This window comes from Mirounga angustirostris, unplaced genomic scaffold (assembly GCF_029215605.1).
Source record: "Mirounga angustirostris isolate CCGP_5_RB_7025 unplaced genomic scaffold, mMirAng1.0.hap1 SCAF_10, whole genome shotgun sequence".
Taxonomy (NCBI): Eukaryota; Metazoa; Chordata; class Mammalia; order Carnivora; family Phocidae; genus Mirounga; species Mirounga angustirostris.
The window spans coordinates 112,616,415-112,629,797 of NW_026991718.1; positions in this window are offsets into that span (position 1 = coordinate 112,616,415).

Genomic DNA, 13,383 nt, shown 5'->3' on the forward strand with positions numbered 1-13,383 from the left:
GGTCCTGGAATCGAGCCCCGCATCGGGCTCTCTGCTCAGCCAGGAGCCTGCTTCTCCCTCTTCCACTCCCCCTGCTTGTGTTCCCTCTCTAGCTGTCTCTCTCTCTGTGTCAAATAAATAAATCTTAAAAAAAAACCAAAACATAAAAACTAAGCAGCAGGATCATGGCAGGAGCCACACTGTCTGCATGATGTATGTGTATTTCTGGGAGCCTAGCTCAGTGCTAAGCTCAGAGCAGACACTTAATAAATGGATACAGGATATATACATAAAGATATTTGCCCTGAAAACTTGTTGAGAACAACATTCCTGAGTTATAACACCTGCACAGCATCATTGATTTCTATAAGAATTTAATCTTCTCTCTCTCTCTCTTTTTTTTTTTTTGAAGCAGACTTTCCTAGATTTTAATACATTTCATGGCTTTTCAAACCCAGGTATTATAAATGAAGATAAATAAACTTAATTTTCAAATTTGGTCCTTCATTATGCTCTTCTACATTCGGGAACAGTTAGACACTGTGCTTTACGACAGGCTTCAGGAATCCACAAGATTGGAACTAATTTCATACTATTACCAAGATGGTATCAACATGGATTGTGTTCAACTTTGGTATCTTCAAATGTATTAATAAGTAAGAATTGTAGAAATTTGTGTTGTAATTGTTTGTAATGGAACAAGCAGTTCAAGTTTGTATTTTAGATACTTAAACCTCCGGGACATAGTTTATTCAATTGTTTACAGTGTTTTTCAACAGTAGCTTTCCAGTGTAAAAGACCCTTGAAATACCAAACTTCCTTTTTTTCCTTAATTTTATTAGAACTCCTGTTTCTAATATTTTTTTTAACATTTTAAAATTAAAATTCAATTAATTAACATATAATGTATTACTGGTTTCAGAGGTACAGGCCTGTGATTCATCAGTCTTATACTCAGCACTTACCCAGTGCTCATTCCATCATGTGCCCTCTTTAATGCCCATCACCCAGTTACTCCTTCCACCCACCCTCCTCCCCTCCAGCAACCCTCAGTTTGTTTCCTAGAGTTAAGAGTCTCTTATGGTTTGTTTCCCTCTCTGATTTTGTCTTGTTTTATTTTTTCCTCTCTTCCCCTATGATCCTCCGTTTTGTTTCTTAAATTCCACATATCATTGAGCTCATATCATCATTGTCTTTCTCTGATTGACTTATTTCACTTAGCATAGTACCCTCTAGTTCCATCCACGTCCTTGCAAAGATATTGCCCCATCTCTTTCTGGCACAATCCTATCCATATTTCAAAGCCAATCTTAAATGTTATCTCCACCAAAGAAATCTTTCTGGATATCTGTTTCTAATATAACCAGTATACATTGGGAGCTTAATAAATGTAGCATATGTAGCCGGGGTGGAGAGGTGCGAGAGCACCTGGCTCCACGGTCCCTGGCTACTGACCAAATCCAAAGACAGAGAGACCGGTGGAGGTGAAACGAGGAATTTATTTCAGCAAGGCCAGCACCGGAAGATGGCGGGCTGATGTCTCAAAGACTGTGTCCAAAACGCCAAAAATACTCCCCATTTTATATAAGGAAGCTGTGGGACGCAGGTGGGTGGGCCCGGGCAGGTGGGCAGTGAGGGTCAAATCGTTCACTGTCTTGGAGTCAAGCACTGGCGGGTCCTGCTGGCTCAGGGCAGTCCTTGTGGCTTGAGGGGGCAGTTTCGCTCAGGCAGGGGGTGCTCTGCCGGTGGGGTCTCCCACCTGAACCAAGAGCCGCGCTGGAAAGAAGAACCCAACCGAAAAGTTTGAGGTCCAAATGGAGACAGCCCTCACACGCCCCAGTGAATGAACACCAACCAGAATGTTCTCCCTTTCCTTGTCATCTCCAGATATTTCTACAGCCTGTGGTGCTGTTTAATTGTTATTAATTATTTTTTGTAGCAGTTTTAGGTTTACAGGAGAACATTCCCTGCCCCCCTCCCCCCATCTTTACAGCCTGGGGCATCCCATCCACCTCGCAGGGAGGCTTGCCTTTCTGCTGATTATCTCAGAGCTCTGTCTACATCCTGCACATCCAGAGCCTCATTCATTGGCTTCAGCCTCTGAAAGACGTTTAAGTGCCAGTGAAAAGCTCTACTTTTAATCTACTGAACACAAGGCGAAATTGTTGTTGCCTTGTGTGTAGGGTAGATGGAGGCGAGTGAGCTCTAACCCAAGGCCCGTTTCTTTTCACAAAAGACTTTCTAAATGCCCGCTTCTAAATGGGAATTAGCCTAGGTAATATATCATGAGGCCTTGTAACTGCTTCTTATAGATGAAATCTCTCTGATGCACAAGTCACAAGACGTTGGTGTAAGTTGTTTTTCCCAAACCGCGCGGCCTGCGAACCTAAGGAGTGGGATGCGGGCGTGCGCCTGCGCAGATCAACAACGCCCTCACCTTTGCCTCCTGCTCTGTAGCTTCCAGTCCCACCCCTGGCCATGCGCTCCCTAAAATCCAGTAAAAACTCAAGACCCCGTTTTCAGGGCAGGCAGATTTGAGATCCTCCCCCCACCGCCCAGCCCCCATCTCCTCGTTTAGCTGCCTTGCAAATTAAACTTTTTTCTTATTGCAAACCTGGTCTCAGTGTTTGGCTTTGCTGCACACGGAGCCCTCGTTCCCTCATTCAGTTACACTGACGATGTCAGGCACTGTGAGAGATGCTTGGGACCTAAAACTGAACCGAAGAGACAAAGCCCCTGTCTTTGGAGATCTGACATTCTAGTGGAGCGAGAGGGACAATAAACATAGTAGGTAAGGACAGTATTTAGTGTGTTAGATGTGGTCGGGAGAAAAAGGAGAGCAGGGCGAGGGGGACCCGGAGTGGCCAGCGGGGCCAGGCTGCAGAGTGGGTGGGGAGCCATAGAGGCACTGTGAGGGGGACAGGGTCCCGGGCTGGGGAAGGGCAGGACTAGAGGCGAGTCGCTATCCCAGTGCACCCGGATGAGTTAAGGCGGCGCCCCCTGCTGGGCACCTAGCGTTTACCATCAGGAACATTGCAGCAGCAAACGCTGGCAATCTGTCTGTCCATGTGCAGAATACCTGGAGAACCCACTCCTAGCAGTGAACTTCAACCCACTCAGAGAGAGATCATCCAGATGCCCTCCAAAGGCTCTGCACCAGGACCACGAGGTTCCCACAAAGAGCTGCCCTCCGGGAGTTCTCAAACGTGTACATTCTTCAGGCAGGTCACAAGGGCGCTCACATTCCACTAGGAAGGTTTCCAGAGCGGAGATCAGCTAATCCGCGACCGGGCCCCCAGGGCAGGCGCGGGAAGGTTCACGCCTGGGTGGTGGGTGGGCTGGGCTTCCTGGTGGGTCGCTGGGTAAATAAATGGATGAGGGGCTGGAGGCGCCGCTGCAGTTACCCATGGGAGCCACCAGAGGGCGCAGGGGCCCACCACCTCCGAAGATGAACCTTTTCCCGAGCGTGTGGGGGATTAGGAGCTTTTCTCAAGGGGTCCTGTGGGGTCTAAAGTGCCAGGGGGAGGAAAAGCTGGGAGGTGGGAGGAAGGAGAGCGGGAGAGCGGGGAAAGGGAGACATAAGGTTAGAGAGGGCTAGAGAGAGGAGCTTCGGAGAGTGCCTCTAAAGCAGTTTGCTCTCTATAAGGGCCAGTCTCATGACGCAACCTCCATCAGAGTGACTGTGATCTCATATCTGTGAGTTGAATTCAAGAGCCCAGAACATAGTGGAGGAAAGTCACAGGATACATACGTACAGTATGATTCCATTTGTGTAAAAAAATAATAATTCCACAGTAATCCCACAATAATCCACACCAAATAATCCCACACCAATCCCACAAATAAATGCTGCATAGTCATTAGGGCTGTGTGTGTGTGTGGTATTTACTGCATGTACATCCATAGGAAAAAATCTAGGAGGAATTTCAAATCGACAGCAGCAGTTACCTTTGGAATTGTGTGTGTGGAAGGGGTCAGGGAATGGGAAGGGTGATGAGGAGTGATCAAAGAGGACTTTAGCCTTAACCGAAATACTTTAATTTTCTAGGAGTCTAAACCCTGTTAGTTGTGTAGCCTAAAATTAAAAATTACTAAAAAAAAAAAAAAAAAGAAAAGAAAAACGAAGAAAAAGAAATAAAAGAAACCTCAAATGCCATCTTGTGTTGCATCAATAGAGGTCTTACATGCAGCTCAAGGGAGGTGACAGCCTCCCCTGTTCTGCTCAGAACACACCTGGGACCTCCTTCCCTCTCCTTGGCTCTATCTTGTGTGAAGAACAGTGACAACGCAAAGGCATGCCAAGAGTTGAAAGTGGAGGAAATTGTGGTGTCATCTGAATGGGTGCAGATGGGGGATCATGTCCTTTACTCAAGCTGGAGTAACTGGGCTGGGAAGGATATGTGTGACAAATGCATTCTTGCAGGCAGATTTCTGCCAGGTGCCCAGGGGCGGGATTCCAGGAGTGAAGGATGGTGGAAATTCCAGCCCAGATGGGGTAGAGATTTCCCATCCAGCTAAGTGGGGATGGTATGGGCTAATTTGGGGACTTGGGAAGTGCCTCGACCCAGAATGTAGGCAAGCCAAGGCAGCGTGATGCTTTCTAGGAACTACAAATACCTAGGATGGACTCCTAGCATCCTATGGGAGGGTATGGGGGAGTCCCTGAAAAACTCCTTCAGTTCTGGAAAACAGCTGGGAGGCCCGAAGGGATGGCCGTTGAGATAAAGATCACACAAGAACCCTAGGTGGGCCTCAGTATCTTCATCAGTAAAATGGGTGAGGGGTCGGTGTGGTCTCTGATTTTATCCAGCTGGAGATCTTCCAGGGTCTCTTCCGGTCCCGGATCATTTTCAAGCCGAGGACTTGCAGTTCCCAGAATTGGCCAGCAGAGGTCGCCTTTTTGACAGGCTAAGAAAAGAAAAGCCAAGCTGGTCTGAAGAGGGAACCTAAGCCTGGGATTCTTCCTTTATTTTCTTTTTCCCTTTCAATAACCACTGATTGAGATCAGCTCTGGTTCATGCACTGGGGATATGGCAAGGAGCAAGGTCTCTAAAATGGAGCTGCTATCTTCCCTCCCAACTCCTTTTTTTCCTTCCACACTCCACATCTCACCCCTTAGCAGATCCAGAATTGGGCCACTCTGTCCCCCTCCACTGTCACCACCGCTGGCCAGCCCCTTCATGTCCTGCCCAGCTGTCACAGTAGTCTCTTCACTGGCAATCCCACTTCTGCCCTTTCTCCCCTTTCTCCCTTTCTTAGCCAAAGGGATGCTCTTGAAACATGTCAGAGCCTGTCCTGCTCGGCTCAGAAGCCTTTCAACCCTGTTCGGTTCTCCAATCCAGAACTTACCTGGCCCTGTGCTATCCTGTCCCATTACACCTGACCACATGGCCCTCCCTTCTGCCTGGCGCTCTCACTCCAGCCACACTGGCCTCCTTGCTGTCCCCTCAGGTGGCAAACTTGTTCTCTGCCTCAGGACCTTTGCACATGCCCTCTTTCCCCAGGTAGCTCCCTGGCCCCTCCCTCACTTTATTCAGGTGTCTGCTCAATCTCACCCTTCAGAGGTGAGCCGAAATTAAGATACCCTGGTCACTGCCACTCTCTACCTCCTCATGCCTCTCTAGTTTGCTAACAGTGCCCTGGATGGTGTGTTCACTGATTCACTTGCTTAGTGTCTATCTGCCACCAGTGTCCACTCAGCAGTGGGGGGACTGTGTCTATTTAGTTCACAGCAGAGGTCCTGGTGCCTCGTTTGTGCCCAGCCTGTGGAAGGAGCCCCCTCCGCCTATGACCCTGACTTGCCGAGGGCCAGATATCGGCTTCTGACCTTTTTGGTGCACTGGGCCTTCTTCTCTTCCCTCTGTAGGATTATGTGTCCAGTGTCCTCAGGAAGAGTCCAGGCCCTGGAAACAGGGGGCCTGGGTCAGGCCTGGGCCTCAGTTTCCCTGCCTGTCCATTGAGGTAAACAGTACAAGAGGGCAGATGCATAGGCCCAGTTCTTTTTTTTTTTTTTTAGATTTTTATTTATTTATTTGAGAGAGAGAGAATGAGAGAGAACACATGAGAGAGGTCAGAGGGAGAAGCAGACTCTCTGCTGATCAGGGAGCCGGATGTGGGACTCGATCCAGGGACTCCAGGATCATGACCTGAGCCGAAGGCAGTCGCTTAACCAACTGAGCCACCCAGGCACCCATAGGCCCAGTTCTTAAGGGTGAAATGGGCTAATGGGAAAGGGCTGTGTCCTTCTGCCCCCTCCCCCCGTGCAGACACTGGCAGAGCGGTCTGGCTGCCGGCCTCCTGCCAGGCCCCAAACCTGAGAGCAGGTGTCCTGGGGAAGGGGAGCGGAGCACCCTGCGACAAGGCCCCTACAACCCATCAGAACACCAGAGGCCAGCCCTGGGGCTGAGAATCAGGGTGTCCCAGCGGAAGGGGCCTCAGCCAGGGCAGGGCTGCACGGGGCCCACACACAGGCCTGGCTTGCCCGGCCCGGGAAGGTCTTGCTCTCTTGCTCAGCCTCCCCGCTGTCTCATTTCATACTCACAGTTGTGGCCACACCCAGGCCCTGCCCTCATGATTCCTTCTTATGTTTTTCTTTAAGTCAACTGGCTTGCATTGAATAACATTGAATATTTATTTATTTATGTTTGTGTGTATGTATTTTTACAATGAATAATTTTAGACACACAGAAAAATAGAGAATAACATTGTGAACCATATACCCAATATCTGGATTAATGTTAATATTTCCCATAATGCTGCCTCTATTTCTTTTTGAGGTAATTTCATGTGAATTATAGATATCCTGATTTTCACCTCAAATACTAGCATTACTTAAACATCTCTAAAGAGTAAGGCCATTTCCCCGCATAACACGGGAGTATTGTGTCACTCCGAAATATTAATATTTCTCTGATAGCTAATATTTTGTCCACAACTGACTTCCCCAATTGTCCCCAAAATGTGTTTCACTGTTGACAATGGATTTATTTATTTATTTTATTTTTTATTTTTAAAAGATTTTATTTATTTGAGAGAGAGAGAGAGAGTGAGCATGCCCACAAGCAGGAGGAAGGGAGAGGGGCAGAGAGCGAAGGCGAGAATCTCAAGCAGACTCTGCATTGAGCACAGAGCCCTTCACAGGGCTAGATCTCACAACCCTGAGACCGTGACCTGAGCGGAAACGAAGAGTCTGATGCTGAACTGACTGAGCCACCCAGGCGCCCCAACTGGGTGAAAGAAAACTTGATACGTGAAATGAAAGCAAGCATCTTCTGCCATAAATAGAAGGTACCTCTGGAAATGGACCCAGCGTGTCAGACCGACCCAGAGCCCAGGCTGGGGCCGAGGCCTGCCCTCTGTCGTAAGGGTGATGAGCAGGCATGGGGTGTTAAGAGAGCAGCGAAGCAGAGACTTCTCTCACTGATGGAGTAAGACTCGAAAGGAACTCGGAAAGGGAACCGCTTTCTCCGAGTCAGGATGGGTGCCATTTAACGCAGGGCTGGTCTGCAGGGGTAGGGGGGTGGGGGCAGGACAAGAGAGTAGCCCCTTTCCAAGGCTGCAGAAGGTTCTGGAGAAGAAACTGGCATTCCCATGCTCATGCAGTGGGAAGAGCCCTGGACAGGGAGCTGGGAGCCTGTGAACCTGTCCTTGCTCTGATTTGGGTCTCTGGGTTTCTGTCGGTAAAATGGGGGGAGCTAGGACAGGGCATCCCCACTGCATCACTCCTGCCACCCCAGCACCTAACAGTGCCCCTTCAGGACGTGTGTCCCCTCTGTGACCCGGGTTCCCACCTCAAACGTCTTTCTGTTCTCGGCTGGCTAGCTCCCTCCTGCTCATTCTCAGGTTTCAACCCAGACGCCACCTCCTCCTAGAAGCCTGCCCTAACCCCTGGCATGGGTTCAGGGCCCCTCATCTGGACCCCACAGCTGCCCCTGATGACTCAGAGCTGTAGCCCCTGGGGCTTCTTTGTCTCCCCTGACAGCTGTGGGCAGGGAAAGCTGAGAGCCTTTGTCTTGTTCACCACTGTGTCCCCAGACCCTACCTTGGTGCCTGGCACATAGTAGGAGCTCAGTACATTCGTTGAATGAACAAATGATGATTACTACATTTCCCACTCTAATCAGTCTGCCTCTTCAGGGCTCTCAGCATAGGCATTTGGTCCCTCCTTCCTTTCTTCTCTTCCCCCCTCCCCTTCTTCCTTCCTTCTCTCACAAATATTTATTGATTCCCTACTATGTGCCAGGTGGTGTTCTAGGCATGGGATATACAGGCAAGGTGCTTGCCCTTGCGGAACTGACAGTCAGTGGGGCAGGCAAACAAAAACAAGAAAACAAGTATATAAAATAATCTCAGGGGCGCCTGGGTGGCTCAGTTGTTGAGCATCTGCCTTCGGCTCAGGTCATGGTCCCAGGGTCCTGGGATCGAGCCCCGCATCGGGCTCCCTGCTTGGCGGGAAGCCTGCTTCTCCTTCTCCCACTCCACCTGCTTGTGTTCCCTCTCGCTCTGTCTCTTTTTCTCTCTGTCAAATAAATAAATAAAATCTTTAAAAAAATAATCTCAGATGTTATTCATAGTGTGTAAGGCAGACAGGCGCTGCGGAAGAGCATTTGAGGGCCTTGCTGAGAAGGTGCAGTATGTCCCAGGGGAGGAGTGGGTGAGAGGAAGCTGCAAGGCAAGAGCTAGGGAAAGGCATTCCTGGCCTGGAATTGCATCTGCAAAGGCTCTGAAAGGAGAACCAGTTGGGCGGAGGGACAGAAAGCAGGTGCAGGGATGAGGTCTGAGAGGAGGCAGGGGCAGGCCAGGTCAAGAGGGCTGTTCTGAGTCCCCGAAGGCCAATGGAAAGATGTGAGTGGGAAGAGGATGGGATCTGATTTGGTTTCTTTCCAGCTTTACTGAGATATAACTGACATGTAACATTGTGTAAGCTCAAGGGGCACAGTGCCTGCTTCGATGATTAGATACATGTATATATCGTACAATGTTTGACACAATGCCTTAGTTAACACTTATCACCTCACGTAGTTACCTTTGTGTGTGTGTGTGTGTGTATGTGTGACATAGTACCTTGGTGAGAACATTTAAGATCTGCTCTCTTAGCAGCTTTCAAGTATATAATACAGCGTTTTTAACTGTAGTCACCACATTGTGCTTTCGCTTCCCAGGATTTATTTCTTTTAATGACTGGAAGTTCATACTCTTTGACCAACATCTCCCCATTTTCCCCTCAGCCCCTAACAACCACCATTCTACTCTGTTTCTGTGAATTCAATCTTTTTAAGATTCCTCATATAAGTGAAATCACAAGTGGTCTTTCTCTGTCTGAATTTTTTCACTTAGCATAATGCCCTCCAAGTCCATCCATGTTGTTGCAAATGGCAGGATTTCCTTCTTCTTTTTTTTTTTTATAGCTGAGTATTATTCCATTCTATCTATCTATCTATCTATCTATCTATCTATCTATCTATCTATCTATCTATCTACCTATCTATCTATCTATCTATCATCTATCATGTCACATTTTCTTTACTTATTCATTAGTTGCTGGACACTTAAGTTTTTCCATGTCTTGGCTCTTGTAAATAATGCTGCCATGAACATTAGGGTGCAGATATCTTTGAGATACTGATTTCATTTTCTTCAGACATACACCCAGAAGTGGGATAGCTGGATCCTATTAGTTCTATTTTTAATAGAATAGGACCCTCCATACTGCTTTCCATAGTGGCTGCACCAATTTATAATTCCACCAACAGCACCCAAAGGTTCCTTTTTCTCCACATCCATGCCAGCATTTGGTCTCTCTTGTCTTTTTGATAATAGACATTCCAACAGGTGTGAGGTGCTATCTCGTGGTTTTGATTTGCAGTTCCCTGACGATGAGTGATATTGCACACCTTTTCATGTACTTGTTGGCCACCTGTATGTCTTCTTTGGAAAAAAGTCTATTCAAATACTTTGCCTATTTTTTTTATTATTATGTTATGTTAATCACCATACATTACATCATTAGTTTTTGATGTAGTGTTCCATGATTCATTGTTTGCGCATAACTTAATACCCATCACCAGGCTAATCCATCCTCCCACTCCCCTCCCCTCTAGAACCCTCAGTTTGTTTTTCAGAGTCCATCGTCTCTCATGGTTCATCTCCCCCTCCGATTTCCTCCCCCTTCATTCTTCCCCTCCTGCTATCTTCTTCTTTTTTTTTTTTTTTAACATATAATGTATTATTTGTTTCAGAGGTACAGATCTGTGATTCAACAGTCTTGCACAATTCACAGAGCTCATCATAGCACATACCCTCCCCAATGTCCATCACCCAGCCACCCCATCCCTCCCATCCCCCACCACTCCAGCAACCCTCAGTTTGTTTCCTGAGATTAAGAATTCTTCATATCAGTGAGGTCATATGATACATGTTCTGCCTATTTTTTAATTGGAGTTTTTGTTTGCTGTTGAGTCGTATGAGTTCTTCATATATTTTGGGTATTAACCCCTTATCAGATACATGTTTGCAAATATTTTCTCCCATTCCGGACGTTGCCTTTTTATTTTATTATTATTATTATTTTAAATTCCAGTATAGTTAACATACAGTGTAATATTAGTTTCAGGTGTACAATGTAGTGATTCAACACTTCCATCCATCACCCTGGGCTCATCACAAGTGCCCTCCTTAATCCCCATCATCTATCTCCCCCATCCTCCCACCCACCTCCATTCTGATAACCATCAGTTTGTTCTCTCTCTATAGTTAAGAGTCTGTTTCTTGGTTTGTCTCTCTCTCTTTTTTTTCCTCTGCTCATTTTTTTTTGTTTCTTAAATTCTGGAGTGAATACAAGTGATATCATATGGTATTTGTCTTTCTCTGACTTATTTCGCTTAGCATTATACTCCTATACTCTCTAGTTACACCCATGTTGTTGCAAAACAGCAAGATTTCATTCTTTTTTATGGCGGAATAATATTCCATTGTATATATATACCACTTCTTCTTTATCTGTTCATCTATTGATGGACACTTGGGCTATTGCCTTTTTATTTTGTTGATTTTCTCTTTTGTTTTGTAGAAGCTTTTTAGTTTGATGCAGTCCCACTTGTTGATTTTTGCTTTTGTTGCCATATCTAAAGAATCATTGCCAAGACCAATGTCAAGGAGTTTCCCCCTATGTTTTCTTCTAGGGGTTTTATGGTTTCAAGTCCTAGGTTTAAGTCTAATCAATTTCGAGTTAATTTTTGTGAGTGATGTAACATAGTGGCCCGATTTCATGCTTTTGCATGTGAATATCCTGTTTTCCCAACACCATTTGTTGGAAAGACAATGGGATTTCCCCATTGAGTATTCTCTGTCAAATGTCATTTGGCCATATATGCATGGGTTTATTTCTGGGTTCTTGATTGTTTTTGTACCAGTACCATACTGTTTTGATTACTATAGCTTTGTAATGCTGATTTATAGTTTAAAAGATCTGCCTGAGCTGAAGGAGGACGGATAGGGGGAGAGAAGGCAGGAGTGGCCCGGGGTCTGATGCAGCCTCCAGGCAGAGATGGGTCAGCTGAGCCCATCTCATGCCCAGCCCTGGTGTGAGGGGCCTCAGCATGTGCTGAGGATGGGTCTGGGTTGTGGGCCTGGGTTGCAGGCCTGGCGCTTCTGGTGTCTGTGGGTGTCTGGACCTGTGGGATGGGCCCCAGCAAGAGGGAAAGGGAGGTGGGGTTTGGGCAGGGCTGTGGGCTCATTTGCATTTGATTTGCATGTGGAGTGGAGGGGTCAAGTTGAAAGCTGGAAAGGCCTGCACCAGTCCCTTGGGTGGAGGGTCTTGGGTGTTATGACAGACAAAGATTCTGTCTCCAGGCCACGACCTTCCTGTTCAGGAGGGGCCCTATTTCTCCCCTTGCCTCTGGCCTGGCCCTGCCATCTGGGGTTGGGACACTAGGAGGACAAAGGCCCCTCACTCTCTGAACCCTTTTCCCCTATAGAATCCCATCTGTTAGGCCCAGCTTCTGACCTGGGACAGCTCTGTTAGCTCAGGCCCAAGAGTGCGGAGGGGACAGCCCCTAACCCTAAGGGGGACCCAAGCCTCTCCCCCCAGCCTCTGCCATCTGTTCTGGGCAGCGCTAGCTCGCCCTGCTTCTGCCACCTGCTTGATGTGATCTGGGCCAGTCAACTCCCCTCCCCCCCCCCCCCCCCAGGCCTTGGTCTCCGCATGTGTCACATGCAGAGGTGGGATTGGGTTGCTTTTCCAAAAAGGAGTGACTTGTGTCTCACTCTTGTAATTGCTGCTGTATCCATAATCCACCTGTTCTATTAGTAACTTCAAGTTTTTAAAGGGAACACGCGCGCTCCTTTGCTTAAACGGATTTAATTTGAAAAGACATTTCATACTATCTCTGTAGGTGGAAATTCAGTATCACTTGCCATCATTAGAAAAATTCTGGGGAGAAAAAATAATAGAATGGGACTAGGACGATGTGATTAAATTCTAGTCCTGCTTCAAGGGAAAGAAGCCCGACACATTTATATGATATTGCAGAAAAGACAAAACTGTCGAGAAAGAAGGCAGATGAGTGGCCATCAGAGTGAGGGGTGGGAAGCGTCCCGGGTGTTGGAAATGTCTCCCCTATTGTGGGGGCAAGTGTATGCATTTGTCAAAAATCAGAGAAGTGGACCCTTGAAGTTGGTGAATTTTGTCGTCTTTAAATTTCCTTTAACAAGACAAGTTTTTATAAAGAAACAAATAAGAATTCCAGCTTGGCTCTGAGTCTGGGCCCCTCTTGTGGGGAAAATTAGTGTGTGTAGGGAGAAGCTAACTAACCGAGGAACAGCAAACTAAGGCTAGAAAGAACGAAAGCCTCGAAGAGAAGACAACTTTCACTCGGGAACTGTACTTACAAGAGCCACTGGCCTTGTGTGGCAAGAAGCTGTTTAAATTAATTCAAACTCAATAAAATTTAAAATTCAGGGTATGAGTCACATTTCAAGCAACTAGTGGCCCCTGTGCCGGCCGGGCAAACACAGAACATTTCACCCTCATGGAGAACCTTGGTAGACAGTGCTGCCCTAAAGGATTTATTTGATGCATATAGTTTACAACTGTCATGCCTCATCTCCTACTTTGGGAAACGCTTGGTTTGATCTAAGCTCACTCTGTGAAAACCACCACCTCTTGCCACGTTGGATGATGACCCGAAGACCATTTTACTTACATGGTCTAACTGCAGAGTGCAGTGGGCATCTGGAGTTTTAGATTGTGGGGATTCTAAGGATTTGAAGACCTCAGGATTAAAAAATTCTGGGCTATTCAGATTTGAAATTTGTCCCTGCTCCCGGGGCTTGAGGGTTTGGAAGGGGAGAGCTAAGGGTTTTGCGGGCATCATCTTGGGACTCAAGGTAACTCCTTCCAATGCA